Source organism: Aethalodelphis obliquidens, unplaced genomic scaffold (genome assembly GCF_003676395.1).
Source record: "Aethalodelphis obliquidens isolate GAN/ISIS:26980383/991018 unplaced genomic scaffold, ASM367639v1 scaffold13, whole genome shotgun sequence".
In the NCBI taxonomy this organism is placed as follows: domain Eukaryota; kingdom Metazoa; phylum Chordata; class Mammalia; order Artiodactyla; family Delphinidae; genus Aethalodelphis; species Aethalodelphis obliquidens.
The window spans coordinates 7,124,113-7,148,100 of record NW_020837957.1 but is presented as its reverse complement, the minus strand read 5'-3'; the positions used below and the strand labels follow the sequence as shown (position 1 = coordinate 7,148,100).

At 33.8% G+C, this 23,988-nt stretch overlaps 1 protein-coding gene across 1 annotated transcript in view; it reads right to left on the bottom strand.

Annotated features, from left to right (window-relative positions):
• Positions 1-23,988, bottom strand: part of LRRC7 (leucine rich repeat containing 7) — a 506,342-nt gene that overhangs the window by 200,864 nt on the left and 281,490 nt on the right. The window lies entirely within an intron of this gene.

The following is a 23,988-nucleotide window of genomic DNA, read 5'->3' as shown; positions in this document are numbered from 1 at the left end:
CACATCTTATCCTTTTACCAGTTTATCTAGTTTAAAAAAATATAGAGAGAAAGGCTAAAAATTATGTAACTTTATGAAATGAACACATTTAATATTTTTGTTAAATTGGTATATGTGACTCCTCTTAGCATAAAAGATTAGAGTGCCATAAACATTGTGAAGGAATTTATAATCACTTCCACTTGTTGGAACACTACAGTGACATAGCATGAACAGTGGGCAAAAACGAATTAAATATCATATTCAGTGGTATTTGATTTAATTTTTTACTTTTGTAATCACTTCTGCTGATGCGGTTTTAAACCATTCCAACTCGATAACAATTATTTGTTACTTGTTAATGTCTTTTCCTTAAGAAAAGTTTCCTTTATCCTATATATACCAGGTCTCAATTGTAATGTTATCATAAGACCAGGAATGCAGCATGGTTTACTGCAGTTAGGTCACGCCACCAAAATAATTATCAAACAGAACTACTGCACTATGCTGCAGATTTTAACTGCAGCTCTGTAAGACTTTTAAAATTTAACAGTGGAAAATCCAGTTCCTTACTTGGAACATGATAGAGGAAGAAGTATTTCTTAAATATTTTAAAGCTACTTTCATGCAGAATGTTTTAAGTAATCTTGAAAATGGCATTTGAAGGACATGATGAGAGCACATTATAAAACTATACTAAAATAGCACAATTTGTTTTAAAGCAGTCAGAGATTTACTTTTGTGTTCTTAGAAGAGCAACATACCTTTCAATATACAGTTTCTAGAGACATATGCAATATATTGTGAAAATGACAGAAGTAAATGAGTATATGACACACAGGTAAAAACTATGTTGTACAAACTCAATTAAGTAGTTTTATGAATTTTTACATAAGATCTTTATAAGTACTCATGGAAAAATCAGTGTTTACACAATTTTAACTAAAAAAACAACATCCACTTTCAAATATATATGTACTTTTTACAAAGGTCTATGCATTTAGGGCCATTATTTTATAAATTCATATAATTAAAATACATTAAGACAGAATGGAAATATTCAGAAAAGTACATTTCAACTCCGTAGTGTAGATTTGGCAAAAAATAACAATTTGTAATTTCCTAAATAAGGAAATAAAACAGAAAAAAACAAAACAAACAAAAAAATAAAAATACTACTAAGGTCAATGTATCTATCCTGCTCATATCTGGTTTATGCAAAGAATGTTCAAATTATATTTAATCAAGCAATAGTTCCAATAGAACTAGTATAAATTCTTTATATCGTGCCTTGTTCCAAAAAGGAGTGAAGATGGGGTGAAGAATGAATTTGTTGTACTGCACCAAGATGATCTCTGGATGCTGAATTTCAAACTCTTCAAAATTTCAATATGAAATATAACCTACTTTTCTAAGTCAAATGTATAACATGTTAAAAGCAAATGCACCCATTGTGTCAATTTTTATTTATTTTGCAAAGACATCATTACAGAGGTTCATTCTACATGCAAATTGAAATGTTATAAGTCATTGAACTGTATAGATAAGGCCAATGTGGTTAATTAACAAATGTGTTTTATAGCTACAAAATAACTATTTCAAATTAAATTACATAAAATGAAAGGATATATAAAACCAATCAATCACTGGCCTTTCATATTTTGACTGGGACCATCTGGGAATAATCTTTCACTTTGCAAAATAAGTTCACAATGGAATATCACTAGGCGGTCCACACAGAAAACCTGGGCAACCCTATTCAGTCTCTGAAGTATATAACTGACTAGAGAAATTCTCTTATTTACTTCATTAGGATGTCTTTTAAAATGATGGTTTATTCTGATCTAGTCAAAAAAATTTATACAAAAATTATATGTGACAGCAGCTTTATATAAACTAAGAGTGAAATAAACTGGACAAAGATATGAGTATTAATGTTTTTCTAGACTGATAAAATTTCACGTTAATTGAAAGTTAAGGCAACTGAACACACTTGGAAAAAAATTCAGGTTGCTCTATATTAGTCAGAAATGTTATTGTTAAGCTTTAACAAAGACCAAACATTTTGCATAACACTAGGCAGTAAGAAGGCAGCCCCCGTCAGCAGGTAGCACACCAAAAATGTTTGGTTTCATAATACAGTTTGGGAGAACTACCTCTACAAAGTCTATTCGTGCTGATGCTCCTGATGCTGCCATTTCTGGTGCCCGAAAGCTGCTGCCTCCACATCCTCTGTTGTAGGTGTCACTGTATAGTCTCAGGCGATTGGGCAAGGGGCACACTCTGGATCTTCAGATGCTAAGATGAGAAAAATCAATTTCAATGCCCAAAAGATGGAACTCCTAATGCAGAAGGTGACTAAAATAGTTACCAATTGGTCCACAGCACAGGGACGTGAAATTTTTGTTTGTTTTCATATAATTCTATATAAATAGGTTATAAACAAGATTTTCATAAAGTGGTACAGTTCTAGGATTAGACAAGTACTAGATAGGATAGAAACAGAAAATCAGACTGAGTGGTATTTGACAAGATGACTAAAAACATGCATACTTCCTAAAAGAAGGAAGCAAAATATTCATATAAAAATCATTGCATAATAAACCAGTCTCATGAAAATAACTTGCTTAAACTTTTATTTCCAAGGTTATTTCTACTCATTTAAATTAACTCTACAATAACAAGCACTATTGATGTCTGCTGTTTAAGGCAGAACACAAATGAGTCCATTGGTATTTTACTCTGAGTTTGTGTCCCTTTTTCTCTTTGAAAATAACAAAATTTGGTTTATGAATGTTCTCTGTTAAATAAAATTTTCTTTTCAAATTTATCAGTTCCCATCATATGTAGAATAATTCAGCTTAATCTATAGTGTTTAACAAAAGCTCTTATATGAGATAACAACACTGAAGAAATCAGTGAGATACAGAAGGGAACATACTGTAAAAAAGTACATTTTATTATATTAAAAGAATTTTGAGTGGAAGAATGTTTTGGGTTGTAAAAAATAATCATTCCTTCTATTTATTTTTTACTAAATATTTAAAAAACAACTTTTGCCCAGTATCTTCATGTTTTAATAAAAACATGTGAAATTTGTATCTTGAAACATATTTTTAAAAAATAATTGATTTGATTTTTTAAATGATATATGCATATATGAGAACAAAATCATTTACAAAGTATTTACCATCTCTGGAAACACAGCAATAGCTCAAATTAATATACAATGAGTTTTGAATTAAATCAGTAAAATAACCATCATTTTTATTTTAAAAATTGGCATTTTTATGACAGTCATTTATACAGCTTGTGCACCTGAATCCACTGTATATGATATACTGTAAAGTGACAAATGATCACAAATTATAACGACAAACTCTTACTGAACATAATTTTTCATCAGGAGCCATCCTGAATCAATTAATCATGCTATTACTCTACCTTAATTTTTCTCTCCTTTATTTCCAGAAAAGCCACCAATCGCATATTTTAATTAATGACTTATACATATTTCACTTACAACTTTGATGTACATTTTATTCAAATTAATTAAATGCTACAATTTTACTAACATATGATTTAAAAATTGGATATGCATAAATAGCAAAACAAAGCAAATTATGTTTTCCCAGATAAATGCAATTATGGTTATACATAATATTAAATGATGACTGAATAGTTTATCTGCATTAGAAATTTCTCTTTGCTCCAGTTAGACTTACATTTTCAATTAAAAAATAAAAACATAATCTTACATTACAATATTTTTTCATACAACTGAAATTAATGCACATTAATCTTAAAGCATTTTCATAGTAGAAAGAAAGAACTAGAGTCTTCAAATCCATATGATTATTAATTACATTGTAACTTGGCAAATGTTCTAAAAGTTGAACAATTCAATGCTTACATTAGGTAGATTAAAAATGCACATAGACTGAGCAAAAATTACCTATCTGTAAGTTTAATTGACAGGCAATACATATACAGATTATTTGTGAGGATATTTTGTCTCAGATTCTGCTAGACTTTTAGTTTTATTTTTGTATTTTTAGGTATAATATTAAACAGTTATTTAAAGAGGTGTTTAAGGACAAATTGATATAGCTATTTCACATTATCTTAACTCTCCCAATATATGTTTATTAAGTTCACATTCTTAATTTAGTGATAGAAGGAAAATATCAACATATGCCAAGTGTTACAAAGATGTTATATTTCCTATTTCATATATACCAGTATGTTTTATAAATTAGATGAGGATAATTCTATATAGTTCAAGCTCAAGTTGAATATAATTGTGCACTTTGTGTATTTTTCTTAGATAATTTGAAATATGCAACTGGATATCTGCCAAACTCAAAACAATGAAATCTTAGTGTTTTGTTTCAGATCTTTCTGCCTTATCACTTGACCTTCCCATAAGGCATATAGATTATTCAAGAATGAATTTGTTTCACAGAATAGTAATATAGCAGTCAGTAATCTCATCCCACTATTGAACCAGCCAAAATTCAACACTAGCTGAAAGCTTAAAGTATTACAGCACACAATTTGGCTTTAAAGATAGTGAAGCTAAGGCACAAGTACAAATCATTTTCTTTAAACATCACAGTGATCAAAAGATAAATCTTTATAATGGCAAGTGACATTTTATTCTTTAAATACATTGCATAAAATTTTCCAACCTATGTGTCATTTTCAGTATGAGATTATTAAAACTCAATGGATTAAGAATGTGCTTTTGTTACAAAATGTAGTCATCTAACAGAATAGTCTTTAGCTGACTAGTAAGAAAATTTAAAACATATATTATTATATATATAAAAGTTGAATTTTATATATATATAAAAGTTGAATTTATATATATAAAAGTTGAATAAATAAAATTGTGTCCAAGCTCAATCAGCCTATGAAATTCCTTTGCTTTAAAATATTCCATATAACATTTTGAAATATTTTGTTGATATGCTAAGGTATTTCAAAGGCACTTAATAAATAAACGTAAGAGTGTTTTCTCTACGGCCTCCAAGTCACTACAGGATTGCATTAAGAGATAGAAAAGAGAGGAAGTGACAGATTCTGTTTGGAGAATTGAATAAATAATTCTAAGAGATAATCTGTGATCTAAGTCTTTATGTTGCAATAAAAGATTACCATACAGTGAAAAAGAGGGAAATCTAGGCACAGGGCATTACATGTATGAATTTATTAAAATTTAAAGCAAATAACTTATTGGAAATGGCGAGATATTCTTTCCTGAAGAAGCTTAATATGGAGAGGATTGTTAAAAGATGAAGCAACTTGTCAAGTGTCCTTACATACTTATTTTTATACTTCACTTTTTTTGTTCAACTGTAAAGAAGGTGTTTCGGGTGAAATTCTTACTTGTGGTCTTGATCCTGAACCCTAGTAACATTTTCTAGGAAGCACCTGGCTTAAGTTTTCTTCTCTTTCTTCTTCAGTGTTATCCTCTCCACTTTTTCCCCCCTTTGGGCTGCATGCAATCTACATCTCTGCTGCCTCCTCTTCCATGTACACCTTATGCCTAGCTCATGTCCACATTTATTTCTTGTTCATTGAACTAAAATTTATTGAGCATCTACTGTGTTCCAGGCAATGTACTAAACAAAGGAGAGCAAGATGGGTTGGTCTCTGTCCTACTTTCTTCTCTTCTGAAAAGGGTAGTCTATTTTACCTCCTCACCATTCACTCACCAACCCACAGCTCTCTGGAATTCTAGTCCTTCCAAGTTAATAAAACTGCCTCACTTTTAGGGAGTTAGTATTACTAGTGGTTAATCATGCCAGTTTTGGTGACAGAAAGAAGTCTAGAGCTGACTTCCACTGATCTGCTGCTGTCTGTTGATCTTGAGATAGTACTTTGACTTTCCTGAGCCATTGTTTTCTTAATCTGTAAAACAGACATAATAACCCTTCTCTCAGTCTTAAGTGAAGCTCAAAATGAAATATAATTATATGTTTTATAATGCTTCGCCCAGTGTCTAGCACATAGAAGTTCAAGGAATTGTCAAGTATCCACGTCCAAAAGTCCGTCTAATTCCAAATCCAACTAACATTTCTCAGTTTTTGTCTTTAGGATCTCAAAGCTCTCTTTGACTATTGATTATTCCCTTCATCAAAACTCTCTACTTCCTTAGATTCTATGATGAGGCACTCTTCTGCTTTACCTCACGTTTTCATATCTCCTTCATGGGCTCATTCTCTGCCTGATCTGTAAATTTTGGTTTTCTGTTCTAAGTCCATTGCTCTCATCACTCAGATACACTGATCTGCTCCCACTGTTTCAAATAACATATGTACTAATGATGCCCAAATCCAGAATTCCAACCCAACAATCTGTCTTTGAGCTCCAGATTCCTATATCTAACTCTATACTAGGTATAGAATTGAATTTTCCCAAATTGAATTCATTATTTCCCCTCTAACCTAGCTGTTCTCTCTGGAATTATTATGATTACATGTGTTTTACATTCATTGATTTATATACATTCACTGTTCTAAACAACATAATGATTTCTTGCCTACATTATTAAAACAGCCTGTTCATCCATCTTTTCTCCCTCAAATCCATATTCCACATGGTTAACAAAGGAAATTTAACCATATCACTCTCTGTTATGTGCTGAATTGTGTCTCCCCTTCCTCCAAATTCGTATGTTGAAGTCTTAACCCCTGGTAACTCAGAATAGGACTGTATTTTTAAATAGGTCTTTAAAGAGGTCATTAACTTAAAATGAGGTCACTAGGGTGGACCTTAATGTAATAAGGACACCAGTTATTGGTGTTCTTATAAAAAGAGGATATACGGACACAGATTCATGGAGGGAAGACCATGTGAAGACATAGAGAGAAGTCGGCTCTGTGCAAGTCAAGGTGAGAGACCTAAGAAGAAACCAGCCCTGCTGACACCTTGATATTAGACTGCTAACCTCCAAAATTGTGAGAAAATAAATTTCTCTTGTTTGAACCAGTCTGTGTTACTCTGCCGTGGTGACCCTAGCAAATGAATACACTACCCTGTGTATATATGCCTTTAACAGATGCTCAGAGTACACTGGATAGAATCTCAACATAACAAGCTGTCATAGGGCTAACACACCTTCCTATCTAGCTTCCTTTCTGACCACTCTCTGACATCATGAATGTTTCAACAACCCTCAACTGCTTACAGATCCCTGTGCACACTGTATTCCTCACTTATGTACCTCTATTACTATTATCCTCTTCATCTGGTTAATTTCTATCTAGACCTTTAAAGTCAGCTTAATCATTATCTTTCCAGGAAGCCAACCCTTACACTAAATTAATTTTTGAGTAATGCACATAGAAAACTTACAAAATATAAATAAATAGAAAGATGGGGAAAAGTCACCATAAATGTTTAACCCTAGTAGGACCAATATAACTCTAATGCTTTTCTTTCTAGCCTTTTTAAGGCCAATTTTTACACAATTGACATTTTACTGCACAAGCAATTTTGTTTTCTGTTTTTATTTGATAGGATATTACTATTTGAGCATTTTCTTATTAAAAACATAATTTTAATGACTTCATAAAATATCTCACCATGTTGACTTATCTCAATTAATCTAATCATTCTAGTAGAACTAGAAATTCAGCCCTGATTGCTCTGGGCTTAATAATGGATTTTATGGTATTATTCTCAAACTTCTAATTCTAGATTTCTCTCCTGGTCTTTGGATCTGTGTATCAGTGGACCTTTTCATCAGAGCATTTCACTAAAACTTAAATCAGTCCCAAACTAAACTCAATATTTCTAACTAGTATCTGTCCTACCCCTTCTATCTCTCCCAAACCTTCTTATATGTCTGTTTATAGCACAATAATTCACCAAGTTTTCCAAACTGGCAACCAGTGGTTCATCCTGATGTCTCTTTTCCTTCAATCTTTCCCAACTCAAATTCAATCATTTACTAAAGTGTTTTTGACTCTGTATTTTAAACTATATCTTGTGTCTTTCCTCTCCACTCCATTGTTATTCATTTAAACTGGTCCACATGATCTTTAAGCTATTGAAATGTTCTCTAACTCCATCTCTCTGTCTCCAGACACCCCAATTCCTTCCTCCATAAATTTGCTTCATAACTGTCAATGTAACTGTTAAAGATTCAAAGTGATCATGTCACTCCTTAGCTTAATATTCTTCAGTGGATCATTGAATATTTCAACACCATGTTGTGACCCTTTAAATGGCTCTGTACTTAAGGTTTTATATGTTTTATTCAATCCTTCTTGCACTCCTCTGAGGGAATCAGCTGACTTCTCCATTCTTAAAGAACTTCTCTTAAAGAACTTTCTTGTGACTCTTTACTTATGTATCTGTTCTCAGACTGGAAACTTGCAAGAACAAGTTATAAAACTAAAAAAAATTGCTAACAGATCTAAATATCTATGTTGACAAAAATCTTCACTGTAGGTTCACGGTAGGAAGGATATTAAAAGAGAAAGAGGAGACTAAAAACTAAGCAACTTGTAATAAAATCACAACCAGAAACAAAATAAAAATATTTTTTATATTTCTAAGTTCCTTTGGCATGGAAACGTATGATAATTTTGTAATAGAGCCTTCACTAAACTAATGTATTTATACCAGTGTCCCTAAGGGCCTGAAAAAATATGACGTAGTACTCCAACTGTGAGTTTAAATATATATGTACACTTTTCAAGCTTTACTAGATTCACAAATGTTGGAAAAACTAAACATATTGCTAAAAATATGATTATTCTAAGAATAACTCAATAAATCACAAGCAGTAATCAATAGAGGTACACATTCATCATTTCAAGCATGGAATCTTAATGGAGCCTTGACAGTAAGCAATAATTACCAGAGGAGTACTAATGCAGAATTGATATTCAGTGCTAAGAAATTAATTTTGAAGCTAATTGAAAAGAAACTTTGGTTTGAATAACACCACTATAAGTAATGGTTATTGTTATGATTTTTATTATGAATTTTAAGAATGTTCTGATGTATACCTTATATGGGACACCTGGTAATACATATATTCTTAAGGCAGAATTATAGTAAGATGTTTTACAAATAGAAAATGGTAAGTAACCCTTGAAGTCAGAAGGTCTGTGTCTAAAAAGTCTGGATGCCATCAGATCCCAACCTTTAAAAGTTCTTTAAATTTACTTTGGGAGGATGAAAGGACACACCGTTCTACCATCCAGCCTGCTGCCGTGGGCCACACATTGCTGGTTCTTCAGATTCTCTTTAGCTTTATGACTATACTTCCAGACCCTGCAGCCACCCCAAGCCTGACACAGCAACCCTGTCTCCCTTGAAAACCACATCTCCCATAAAAAAACCCCAAACATTAGCTTTAGTGGAGAGGGAGTAGGAAGACGACTCCACTTTCTCTCATTTTTACTATCTATTCTTTTCTTTTCAGACCTAGTGACTTACACACACACACACACACACACACACACACACACACACCCCAAATCTCCTTTTTTCCATTAGAAGACTCACTGACCTTCCTTTCCAATATTTGAGTGTTAGAAATGATAACAGACTTATAGAAAAAGCATCTTGTTGAATTTATCTTAGGTTTCATTCCTTTGTCATTTGAGAATTTGCCACCTTGACAAATGCAAATCAACTCATGATCAAGTGTTAGATAAGATATATTTAGACACAGTTATTCCTTTCCAAATATTCCGTATACCCCAAAATGTTCTTTTCCTTTTAGCAGTAGCACCTAGGAGTTATGTCTTCACTCATTACTGTTGGTGGATCTGAAGTTATCCTGTTCACAGGTTGATTTTTCGGATAATTCCTGAGGTGACTGGTACTTTGTTCAGATACTCTGCCTCTCTGTCATCTATATAAAAAGAACTGTCATCAGTGGCTCACTTATTCTGAGACTCTTAAGGACCTTGCTTCTTTGGCTGCTGGAATCTAATCTAATTGGCTATTAGTGTTGACTCCTAAAATTTCACTATTGCTCCATTCTATCAGCCACCCTTAGTTCTTCCTCCTAATAATTAGGGTTCGTGTAGCCTAATGCTTGATATAGCTGGTACTTAATGAATATCTGCTGAATATTGGATGGGTGTTTTACAGATGATCAACTGACACCTCTACTAGGACTATAGCTGGTATAAGTGCCTGCACTAGTAATTAGCTTACCCTTTTTGGACAAGGGAAGTTATTTTCTCTAGATTTGTTGTGGGTAACGTGAAAGTAGTTCCCCTCTGCTAGGATGTTCTTCAGTAGAATAACTAGAATCACCCTATTTTTATACTGGGTTGGCCAAAATGTTCGTTCAGGCTTTTCTGTAATATGTTACAGAACACCCGAACGAACTTTTTGGCCAACCCAATACTTTCTGTTCAATACTCATTCTGTCCCTAATGGCTAACTGCAGCAAACAACTTTCTGCTTGCAAACATGCTGAGAGTTTCTCAAGGACCAGCTTATCTTTGTGCCCTCATGTTCCTCTTCACTAGAAAAAAATAGTCAACTTCCCTAGCAGAGCAGTTGTTGTCATATACTAATTAGTAAGTCTAAGCCTGCACTATATTTTATTTGTCTAAATATTCAAATTTCTCTAACATATGGTATTGCTCCCATGATTCCATGTATCTAGTGAAAAAAGATTGTCACCATACCTTTTTCTTCTTTGGTTACAGAGCTCCTACTGAAGATTAGAGGTTTTTAATACCCTTTGTTTTCAGGGTTAATATACTTTGTTTAAGTTTGTGTTTCATCAATGGTAGAAATCTTGCAAACTGTCCTTCAATCTGATAATATGATTGCTATGTTGCCTTACCTTCTAACATTTCAAACATAGGGCTATGGATAGTTAATGTTTTTTCCTTAACAACAAACATGGAATATATTTAGTGAACTTATTACTGAGTGCTACCCTCTATAGTGCTTGGAAGATTTAAATGTCTTCACTACCCTTCTGTTCTGGCCAATATATTTTTTCCACACTTTTTTTTTTAAACATCTTTATTGGAGAATAATTGCTTTACAATGGTGTGCTAGTTTCTGCTGTATAACAAAGTGAGTCAGCTATACATAAACATATATCATCATAGCTCCTCCCTCTTGGGTCTCCCTTCCACCTTCCCTATCCCACCCCTCTAGGTGGTCACAAAGCACTGAGCTGATCTCCCTGTGCTATGTGGCTGCTTCCCACTAGCTATCTACTTTACATTTCATAGTGTATATAGGTCCATGCCATTCTCTCACTTTGTCCCAGCTTACACTTCCCCCTCCCCCTGTCCTCAAGTCCATTCTCTATGTCTGTGTCTTTATTCCTGTCCTACCCCTAGGTTCTTCAGAACCGTTTTTTTTTTTTTTTTTTAGATTCCATATATATGTGTTAGAATATGGTATTTGTTTATTCTTTCTGACTTACTTCACTCTGTATGACAGTCTCTAGGTCCATTCACCTTACTACAAATAACTCAATTTCGTTTCTTTATATGGCTGAGTAATATTCCATTGTATATATGTGCCACATCCTCTTTCTCCATTCATCTGTTGATGGACACTTAGGTTGCTTCCATGTCCTAGTTATTGTAAATAGAACTGCAATGAACATTGGGGTACATGACTCTTTTTGAATTATGGTTTTCTCAGGGTATATGCCCAGTAGTGGGATTGCTGGGTCGTATGGTAGTTCTATTTTTAGTATTTTAAGGAACCTTCAAACTACTCTCCATAGTGGCTGCATCAATTTACATTCCCACCAACAGTGCAAGAGGGTTCCGTTTTCTCCACACCCTCTCCAGCATTTGTTGTTTGTAGGTTTTTTGATGATGGCCATTCTGACTGGTGTGAGGTGATATCTCATTGTAGTTTTGATTTGCATTTCTCTAATGATTAGTGATGTTGAGCATCTTTTCATGTGTTTGTTGGCAATCTGTATATCTTCTTTGGAGAGATGTCTATTTAGATATTCTGCCTATTCTTGGATTGGGTTGTTGTATTTTTAAATATTGAGCTATAGGAGCTACCTGTATATTTGGGAGATTAATCCTTTGTCAGTTGCTTCATTTGAAAATATTTTCTCCCATTCTGAGGGTTGACTTTTTGTCTTGTTTATGGTTTCCTTTGCTGTGCAAAAGCTTTTAAGTTTCATTAGGTCCCATTTGTTTTTGTTTTTATTTCCATTTCTCTAGGAGGTGGGTGAAAAAGGATCTTCTTATGTATGTCATAGAGTGTTCTGCCTATGTTTTCCTCTAAGAGTTTGATAGTGTCGGCCTTACATCTAGGTCTTTAATCCATTTTGAGTTTATTTTTGTGTATGGTGTTAGGGAGTGTTCTAATTTCATTCTTTTACATGTAGCTGTCCAGTTTTCCCAGCACCACTTATTCAAGAGGCTGTCTTTTCTCCATTGTATATTCTTGCCTCCTTTGTCATACTGTCTTCATTAGTGTAGCTTTGTAGTATAGTGTGAAGTCAGGGAGCCTGATTCCTCCAGCCCCATTTTTCTTTCTCAACATTGCTTTGACTATTGGGGGTCTTTGTGTTTCCATACAAATTGTGAATTTTTTTTGTTCTACGTCTGTGAAAAATGCCATTGGTAGTTTGATAGGGATTGCATTTAATCTGTAGGTTGCTTTGGGTAGTATAGTCATTTTCACAATGTTGATTCTTCCAATCTAAGAACATGGTATATCTATCCATCTGTTTGTATCATCTTTAATTTCTTTCATCAGTGTCTTATAGTTTTCTGCATACAGGTCTTTTGTCTCCTTAGGTAGTTTTATTCCGTTTATTCTTTTTGTTGCAGTGGTAAAAGGGAGTGTTTCCTTAATTTATCTTTCAGATTTTTCCTCATTAGTGTATAGGGATGCCGGAGATTTCTGTGCATTAATTTTATATCCTGCTACTTTACCAAATTCATTGATTAGCTCTAGTAGTTTTCTGATAGCATCTTTGGGATTCTTTATGTATAGTATCATGTCATTTGCAAACAGTGACAGTTTTACTTCTTCTTTTCCAATTTGGATTCCTTTTATTTCTTTTTCTTCTCTGATTGCTGTGGCTAAAACTTCCAAACCTATGTTGAATAATAGTGGTGAGAGTGGGCAACCTTGTCTTCTTCCTGATCTTAGTGGAAATGGTTTCAGTTTTTCACCATTGAAAACGATGTTGGCTGTGGGTTCACCACTGAGAATGATGCTGGCTGTGGGATATATGGCCTCTGTTATGTTGAGGTAAGTTCCCTCTTTGCCTACTTTCTGGAGAGTTTTTATCATAAATATGTGTTGAATTTTGTCAAAAGCTTTTCTGCATCTATTGAGAGGATCCTATGGTTTTTCTTCATCAATTTGTTAATATGGGTTATCACATTGTTTGATAATGAAGAATCCTTGCATTCCTTGGTTAAACCCCACTTGATCATGGTGTATGATCCTTTAATGCGCTGTTGGATTCTGTTTGCTAGTATTTTGTTGAGGACTTTTGCATCTATGTTCATCAGTGATATTGGTCTGTAGTTTTCTTTTTTTTGTGACATCTTTGTCTGGTTTTGGTATCAGGGTGATGGTGGCCTCTTAGAATGAGTTGGGGAGTGTTCCTCCCTCTGCTGTATTTTGGAAGAGCTTGTGAAGGATAGGTGTTAGCACTTCTCTAAATGTTTGATAGAATTCGCCTGTGAAGCCATCTGGTCCTTGACTTATGTTTGTAGGAAGATATTTAATCACAGTTTCAATTTCAGTGCTTGTGATTGGTCTGTTTATATTTTCTATTTCTTCCTGATCCAGCCTCAGGAGATTGTGCTTTTCAAAGAATTTATCCATCTCTTCCAGGTTGTCCATCTTATTGGCATATAGTTGTTTGTAGTAATCTCTCATGATTCTTTGTATTTCTGCAGTGTCAGTTGTTACTTCTCCTTTTTCATTTCTAATTCTATTGATTTGAGTCTTCTCCCTTTTTTTCTTGATGAGGCTCTCTAGTGTTTTATCAATTTTGTTTATCTTCTCAAAGAACCAGGTTTTAGTTTTATTGATCTTAACTATTGTTTCCTTCATTTCTTTTGCATTTATTTCTGATCTGAACTTTATGATTTCTTTCCTTCAGCTAACTTTGATTTTTTTTCTGTTCTTTCTCTAATTGCTTTAGGTGTAAGGTTAGGTTGTTTATTTGAGATGCTTCTTGTTTCTTGAGGTAGGATTGTATTGCTTTAAGCTTCCCTCTTAGAACTGCTTTTGCTGTATCGCATAGGTTTTGGGTCGTTATGTTTTCATTGTCATTCATTTCTAGGTATTTTTTGAGTTTCTTTGATTTCTTCAGTGATCTCTTGGTTATTTATTAGTGTATTGTTTAGCCTCCATTTGTTTGTATTTTTTACATTTTTTTTCCCTGTAATTGATAGCTAGTCTCAGTGTTACGGCTGGAAAAGATAATTGATACAATTTCAATTTTCTTAAATTTACCAAGGCTTGATTTGTGACCCAAGATATGATTGGAAAAGATAATTGATATGATTTCAATTTTCTTAAATTTACCAAGGCTTGATTTGTGACCCAAGATACGATCTATCCTGGAAAATGTTCCATGAGCATTTGAGAAGAAAGTGTATTCTGTTTTTTTTGGATGGAATGTCCTATGAATACCAATTAAGTCCATCTTGTTTAATGTATCGTTTAAAGCTTGTGTTTCCTTGTTTATATTCATTCTGAATGATCTGTCCATTGGTGAAAGTGGGGTGTTAGAGTCCTCTACTATGGTTGTGTTACTGTCGATTTCCCCTTTTATGGCTGTTAGCATTTGCCTTAAGTACTGAGGTGCTCCTATGTTGGGTGCATAAATATTACAGTTGTTATATCTTCTTCTTGGATTGATCAATGATCCCTTGATCATTATGTCATGTCCTTCTTTTTCTCTTGTAATAGTCTTTATTTTAAGTCTACTTTGTCGGATACGAGAATAGCTACCTCAGCTTTCTTTTGATTTCCATTTGAATGAAATATCTTTTTCCATCCCCTCACTTTCAGTCTGTATGTCTCCCTATGTCTGAAGTGGGTCTCTTGTCGACAGCATATAGATGGGTCTTGTTTTTGTATCCATTCAGCCAGTCTATGCCTTTTGGTTGGAGCATTTAATCCATTTACATTTAAGGTAGTTTTGATATGTATGTTCCTATTACAGTTTTCTTAATTGTTTTGGGTTTGTTATTGTTGGTCTTTTCCTTCTCCTGTGGTTCCTGCCTAGAGAAGTTCCTTTAGCATTTTTTGTAAAGCCGGTTTTGTTGTGCTGAATTTTCTTAGCTTTTGCTTGTCTGGAGAGATTGTAACTTCTCTGTTGAATCTGAATGAGATCCTTGCTGGGTAGAGTAATCTTGGTTGTAGGTTTTTCTATTTCATCACTTTAAATATGTCCTGCCATTCCCTTCTGGCTTGCAGAGTTTCTACTGAAAGATCAGTATCAGGGGATTCCCTTGTATGTTATTTGTTACTTTTCCCTTGCTGCTTTTAATATTTTTTCTTTGTATTTAATTTTTGATAGTTTGATTAATATGTGTCTTGGCGTGTTTTTCCTTGGATTTATCCTGTATGGGACTCTCTGTGCTTCCTGGATTTGATTGACTCTTTCCATTCCCATATTAGGGAAGTTTTCAACTATATCCTCTTCAAATATTTTCTCAGAAACTTTTTTTTCTCTTCTTCTTCTAAGACCCCTATATTTCAAATGTTGGTGTGCTTAATGCTGTCCCAGAGGTCTCTGAGGCTGTTCTCAATTCTTTTCATTCTTTTTTCTTTCTTCTGCTCTGCAGTAGTTATTTTCACTATTTTATCTTCCAGGTCGCTTATCAATTCTTCTGCCTCAGTTATTCTGCTATTGATTCATTGTAGAGAATTTTAAATTTCATTTATTGTGTTGTTCATCATTGTTCACTTGCTCTTTAGTTCTTCTAGGTCCTTGTTAAACATTTCTTGTATTTTCTCCTTTCTATTTCCAAGATTTTGGATCATCTTTACTATCATTACTCTGAATTCTTTTTCAGGTAGACTGCCTTTTTCTTCTTCATTTGTTTGGTCTGGTGGGTTTTTATCTCGCTCCTTCATCTGCTGTGTATTTCTCTGTCTTCTCATTTTGCTTAGTTTACTGTTTACACATATTCTTAATAGTACATATTTGAAGCGGTGTTGAATATTACCTTAGACTTTAATTTTTAATTTTGTCAAGGGAATTCATCCATCCATTCATCCATCCAGCCATCTTTCCATTTATTCTACATACTTGCTACTGCTCTAGGCAAAGGAGATAGAAATATTAAAGACACTCTGCCACAAAGGAAATCGTTGGCCTGCAAGGGAAACAAGCAAGTAAATAAACAGTTATAGCACAACAAGATAACCTTTCTTTTGCTAAGAGAACACAGAAAAGGGATGGCTGAGCCAGGCTGAGTGAGCTCAGAAAGGGCTCTCTGGGGGAGTTCATCTCCACTGAATTATAAGTAAGTGAATCACTTAATCAAAGAGTAGGAACATATGTACAGGGCAGAAGGAACAACATACATAAAGGTCAAGAGATAAGAGTGTAAAGGTCAAGAGATAAGAGTGTAATTCAGGGGTGACTGGAGCATAGAGTGTGAGGAGGGGAAGAAGAGATAGTTGAAGGGTAGGTCATAAATGGCCATTATCTTAAAGCATTTAGATATTTGTTCTTGAAGGCAATTGAAGTTATTAATGATTTTAATGTAGAAAATGAGTTAATATTTGCACTTTAGTTTTGGAAAAACATAGTGGAGGGTGCAAGAGTGGAGGCAGGGAAATAGATGATTTTAATAGCTGAGGCATGAGGCAATGATAACCTAAACTAAAGCAATGGTGATGGAGATAAAGAGAAGGGAAAACAGATGAAAGTCACTACTTATAGTTGTAATTTTAGATTTATTTATGTGATTATTTGATTAGTATATATCTCTTTTATTAAATATAAGATCCATGAGTACAAAGGTAGGGTTCGTTTCAGCCTACCATCGTATCTCTTATGCCTAACACAGTGCCTGGCACACAAGTGCTTAATAAGGATTTGTTGAGTGAATTTGATAATGAATGAATTTAAAATGTACATTCATGTTAAATGCATACTATGAACTGAACAGTGTACAAGGCAGCGAAGATTCAGTGCTGAATAAGCTATGCAAGATTCCTGCCCTCAAGGAGAAATTTTAGAAAGGGGAGAAACAAGTAATAAGTGAGAGAATTTGCGATAGTAATCAGTGTTACAAAGAAATTAAAATAGGGTTTTGGGGAAGTTCTGGGGTGGGAGAGGCTACTTTAGATGGAAGGGTCATCAAAGAATTCTAGGGCAAGTGACATTTGATTTAAGATATGGATGATAAGAGAGGAGTCAGCCATGGGTGGCTCTGGGAGCAGACAGTTCCAGACAGAAGGAAATGAATAAGCAAATTAGACAGATTTGACAGAACTTGTTGACTTATTGGAAGAAATAGGCCTAGGATGATTCACAGGATCTAGAAAATGTTATTTCTATTCTTTCTAAATGAGCTTGGGAATACTGGAAAAAGTACTGGCAGTGATGGAAACATGAAGTTCAGCACTGGAACTGTGGACTTTAAGGTACTTGTGATGCACTGAAATAGTAGATGGTAATTCATCTCCAAGAGACGTTCTTTCTAAAAACAGAAAGGATACAGGCCACAACTCTAAAAGATTGTTACAACAGTGTTCTCCAGATGAAACTTTTTAGCTGACAATATCTTCAGTTGACTACGTTTCCTGAAAGTCTTCCCAATACCTCCTACAATTCAGGACCAGTAGACTGTGTTCTGTCTGGAATTCTCTAATATCATGGTCACCAAAACATAACATGACTATTAGTAATTGGTAGGCTTTAGACAGGACTAATTATTTCCAGGCAGAAATCTGGAAATCTAGACTCTTTTACTGAACTCTTCACTACAGTGCTTTAATACTGTTTTAATTTTTGCTTTCCTATAAAAATAGTTTCACTTATGTTGAAAGAGGCCCAATGTTTGGGGGATCTCATCCATTATTTTTGCCTATATGTCATATGTAAAAACTTACTACCATTTTTTTTTCCTGTTCAACCTAGTCTTGGGGATTGGGTTCAGATCTGTGTGGTGTACTGCAAATATGTTTCAATACTATCTTGGGCCATAGATCCCTTTAGGCCATTGATGAGAAGGGAGAAAATAAAACTTCTTTACTGAGGATACTTTTGTGGTTAACTCTGTAAGGTGTTATACAGACTAATGACCATCCAAGGTAGAAAGTGACCTTTGTGTGCAGACAAACCAGAGACTGTCCTGCTACATACACAGCTACTGAAACTTCACAATGAAATATTATCTCAATAGAGAAGGCTCAACTATAAGGAATTTGACCTGATAAACCTGTCCTATTTGTCAGATAATTTTAAAAAAGTGCCAGAAAGCTAGACTTTAGCAACTGATTTTATCAAGTGCGGGTAGGACCTGACAGCCTCTTGTCTTTGAACTACTAAAACCTATGATTTCTAGCTGTACCACACATTGACACTGCATGATATAAGGCATAAAGCAAAGAGCCTCTGGTCTAGAATTAAGATTCTTGATTAATTTCTTCTGCCATCCCTATATGAGTTGGACACTTCCACTGATAGCTGGATACTGGCTGCATTTTTTAGTTCTAGGCTACCAGTTTTACATTTCCTTCCCTTGAGCTTGATTTTCTGCCTTCTTGGACGTACTTAGCTTTTATCAAACCTTTTGCTAGGCTCCTCCTCTTTAGTCTGATTTCTACTCTTAGCTCTCTGTAAGCTAGATTGGATAAATTGCTTCTCATGTTCAGCAGGACTCATAACGTAGATTTAATCTGTTACATTTTAGGAGTCAAAGTCCAGTAAAGAGGATTTGCAAATTCTCATGTTCCCACTGCTAGATTTTTGCTGACACTCTCATTTTTCTAAAGCAATATGTTGATACAAGGTCATATTAAGCTGTGCCCATTGAATATTGTTTAAGAATCCCATTTACTGAATTTATTCAAAGAACATTATGTATGAACATAGAGAAATATCAACATTGTTGAAGATGTGGCAGATTATAGCGCAGAGACATAAATTGCTGATAACAAGTGAAGTAATTAATTTGTAGTTCTTTTCAACTTCTTTTATATTTGAAAATGCTTTATTTATACGTTAAAATAAGCTATCACTAATAAATTCATAAATGTGATTGTCATATATGCTTTTTTCAGTGCAGTTTTAATTATTATTTTTTTTAATTTTGGTGTCTTTTCCCCCTTTCCCTTCCACTCTTATTTACTTCTCATCCTGAATCCAGCCTCAAGTGACCCAAGTATATAATCTAGTACATAGCCTATTATATTTTTCTTGATGCTTATAAAATTATACACAAATACACACAAATATAAGAAGTGCTGGCATTGTTTGTTTTATAAAAATTAAATTATACTGTATGCCAGCTTCTGAATCTTTCTTCCCCCCTCAATAATAACTTGTAGAAATCATTATTTTACTGGCTTTATCATGTCTCTGCACCATTATTTAGTCAGCCTGCATTCTGTTAATTTTTATTTTTCCAACTTTTTTTTTACTCCAAACAATACTGCCATAACCTTGTAAGTTAAGTAATCACCGACAGTTTTTATATGCTGTATAGATACAGTCTAGCTCCATTTTATTTTAAATGAATCATCAATTGCACCAATAACATTTATTAGGTAATATACCCTTTTCCACTGCTTTAAAATACATTTTGTTATATTTAAAACTATTATAGATACTAAGATCTATTTCTGATTTTGTGTTTATTCCATTGACTTACTTTTTATCTATGACAATATTTATTTGATAAGAATAGTTAATATTATATTCCAATATTTGACAAGGTAAGTCCTTCTGTCATTAATACTTTTTGTTATACATTCTTGACTGCTATCCATAATTTTTTTTCTCATACAAATTTTAAGATTATTTTATCCAATTAAAAATTTTTGGATTTAGAAGATGGGTTAAATAAGTATTGAATTTCATTAATAATAATTTGAGAGAATAACATTTTTATATTAAAGTTCCCATTTAAAAATGATTTGTCTTATCATTCATTCAGATCTTTTTTTTTTTACATCTTTATTGGAGTATAATTGCTTTACAATGGTGTGCTAGTTTCTGCTTTATAACAAAGTGAATCAGTTATACATATACATATGTCCCCATATCTCATCCCGCTTGTGTCTCCCTCCTTCCCACCCACCTTATCCCACCCCTCTAGGTGGTCACAAAGCACAAAGCTGATCTCCTGTGCTATGCGACTGCTTCCCACTAGCTATCTATTTTATGTTTAGTAGTCTATATACGTCCATGCCACTCTCTCGCTTTGTCACAGCTTACCCTTCTCCTTCCCCATATCCTCAAGTCCAATCTCTAGTAGGTCTGTGTCTTTATTCCTGTCTCACCCCTAGGTTCTTCATGACATTTTTTTTCTTAAATTCCATATATATGTGTTAGCATACGGTATTTGTCTTTCTCTTTCTGACTTACTTCACTCTGTATGACAGACTGTAGGTCTATCCACCTCATTACAAATAGCTCAATTTCGTTTCTTTTTATGGCTGAGTAATATTCCATTGTATATATGTGTCACATCTTCTTTATCCATTCATCTGATGATGGACACTTAGGTTGTTTCCATCTCCTGGCTATTGTAAATAGAGCTGCAATGAACATTTTGGTACACGACTCTTTTTGAATTATGGTTTTCTCAGGGTATATGCCCAGTAGTGGGATTGCTGGGTCATATGGTAGATCTATTTGTAGTTTTTTAAGGAACCTCCATGCTGTTCTCCATAGTGGCTGTACCAATTCACATTCCCACCAGCAGTGCAAGAGTGTTCCCTTTTCTCCACACCCTCTCCAGCATTTATTGTTTCTAGATTTTTTGATGATGGCTATTCTGACTGGTGTGAAGTGATACCTCATTGTAGTTTTGATTTGCATTTCTCTAATGATTAATAATGTTGAGCATTCTTTCATGTGTTTGTTGGCAATCTGTATATCTTCTTTGGAGAAATGTCTATTTAGGTCTTCTGCCCATTTTTGGATTGAGTTGTTTGTTTTTTGTTATTGAGCTGCTTGTAAATTTTGGAGATTAATCCTTTGTCAGTTGCTTCATTTGCAAATATTTTCTCCCATTCTGAGGGTTGTCTTTTCGTCTTGTTTATGGTTTCCTTTGCTGTGCAAAAGTTTTAAGTTTCATTAGGTCCCATTTGTTTATTTTTGTTTTTATTTCCATTTCTCTGGGAGGTGGGTCAAAAAGGATCTTGCTGTGATTTATGTCATAGAGTGTTCTGCCTATGCTTTCAGATCTTCTTTTATGTCTTTCAATAAGAATTTATATTTTTCTTTCATAAGCATTATGCCTTTCTTGTTACATTCATTCCTGAATATTACTTCATTTCTGTTTCTATTGGGAAGGGAATATATATTTGTTTCTTTCATCAGTGTTTATTCTAGAATGGAAAAAAAAACTATTCTATACTTACTTTTTTCTCTAATCATCTTGCAAATACCTTTATTCTTTTTTGTAGTGTATTAGGGCTCAGATCTGCTAAATGTACAGAAGTATGACTATATGGTAAGCAAATAATATAACTGTTACTGTCAGTTATTTCTACACAGATTTATGTCGGCAGATCTACCTTTGAAATCCTAATCTATCTTTGAGAGTTTTGCAATATTGGGCAAGTTGTTCAACCTCCTTAAGTCTTCTTTTCCTCATCTATAAACTGGAAACTGATAATGGTACCTATATTATAGTGATCACATGTGGATTAAATATATTGACAAAAATAAAACACTTTAGTACAGTGCCTGGCAGATATAAGACATTGGGAAATGATGGCTACTATTATTACTACAGCTGCTGAAGAATTCATAGACAAAAACCAGTTTAAGTAGTAAAAGTAAATTTTCCAGCAGCATTGTTTCTTAATTTTTAAATGACAAATAGATATAAGATGTTAAATAGGCAAGCTTAAAGAGCTTGGATTCTTCTGAGTGCCAGGAGATTCTCCAGATAATATGGAACAAAGAATGACCCAAACAGGAAATACAATGATAGTTGAGTATTTTGCAAAATAAAATCCAACGAAGAATATGCATTTCATCTAATAAGGCTTTTAAAGTTTAAGAAACAACAATTAAAAAAAACACTTATCAGGAAATTAATGTTTGCATAAACAAAGAAAAATAATGGAGAAGTAGAATGGCAACTTAAACTGTGTGAATTGTGGGAACCATTGGAAAAAAAGATAATTGAGCTCATAAGTTGACTGTAGTAGAAATGGATACATCCCATATAAATGTCTACTCACATCATTTAGTTCAATGTAACTTATTAATAAAGGAAGATTAGTGCAGTTTTTTTCAAATATTAATACATCTTATTAAAATCTAACTAATTGGTGTAAGTTCTCTAGGAAAGTTTTTTGTTGATTTAAAAAACAGGTCAAAATGAACATATATTTGGTCAGTTTAAAGAAACTTTTTCCAGTTTTAGATTTCTTACTCCTTTCTCAACTTTGCTAGTTCTTAACAAAGGCATTATATGTAGAGAAAAAAATTAAGTTTTTGTAAAAAAACTTAAATTTTTATAATTTAGCTAAGAAAAGCTCCCCAAAAGTGATTAATTTACACTTGTCAAAAGAAAGAGACTTGGGACTTCCCTGGTGGTGCAGTGGTTAAGAATCCACCTGCCAATGCAGGGACACGGGTTAGATTCCTGGTCCGGGAGGATCCCACATGCTGCAGAGCAAATAAGCCCATGCACCACAACTACTGAGCCTGCGCTCTAGAGCCCAAGAGACACAATTATTGAGCCTGCGTGCCACAACTGCCGAAGCCCGTGCTCCTGGAGCTCGTGCTCCAAACAAGAGAAGCCACTGCAATGAGAAGCCCGTGCACCGCAACAAAGCATAGCCCCCACTCGCCTCAACTAGAGAAAGCCTGCATGCAGCAATGAAGACCCAACACAGCCAAAAATAAAAATAAATAAATAAATAAAAAAGAGACTTAGTAGCAGAATTCATTAACCCTAGCTGCCACCAGAACAAAATCAAAGGGAATAAAAATTTTGACTCAGCTTATAATAAAAGCCTTTTAACCAAAAAGAAAATACTGGATATTCAGATTAGCTGTCTGTCAATAGCGTGTTGAAATTGGGGATCATAATTGATATAATAATAATAGTTTTGATAACATATATATATTAAATCTACTATATAGGTATGTGATACTAATATAATATGTTAGAAAAGCTATTGAATAAACTTAATCTGAATAATGAAAGACTAATAATGTATGTTTTTATTGTCTGAAAATATAAAAAACTGTCTTCATCTAGTTGCTGGAAATTATCAAAACTCTCAGTTCTTATACATTTACTAATGTGATCCTTATGTACACAGATGGTACAGACTGAGCCACTCTCAGCAGAAGCATGCAATAATATGGGTTGTATGTGAAGCAATGGATTTGTGTATGGGTTGATCTGGGAAAACTCTTTTGGCGGAAGAAGGGGAGCTTATTTTTGTTTGCGAATAACGACATTCATTTCCTGATCAGTTACCTAGGGTTAAGAGTGGCAATTTATCATTGTAAAACCTATTTCCTTCAACTTAACCCTTTCCAGATCTTTACAGAAAGTTTGTCCTTGATTGCCTCATTAGTCCCATTTTTTTAAATTAAACACCTGATTGGAATATGAATACAATCCAAATTTTACCGTTCTTATTTGTGTATAAAGAGGCTTTTCGTTGTATGCCAACACAGAAGCTCAACTAAACTGTGTTTTGTGCATGTCTTGATTGAAAAAAGTTATAGTCTTCTTATAAAAAACAACAGTAAGTTATCTTGACTCTTTAAAGAAAGCTATGTGCAGCAGGATCATTATTCAAATGACGCTATTTTTTTTTTTTTTTTTTTTTTTTTTTTTT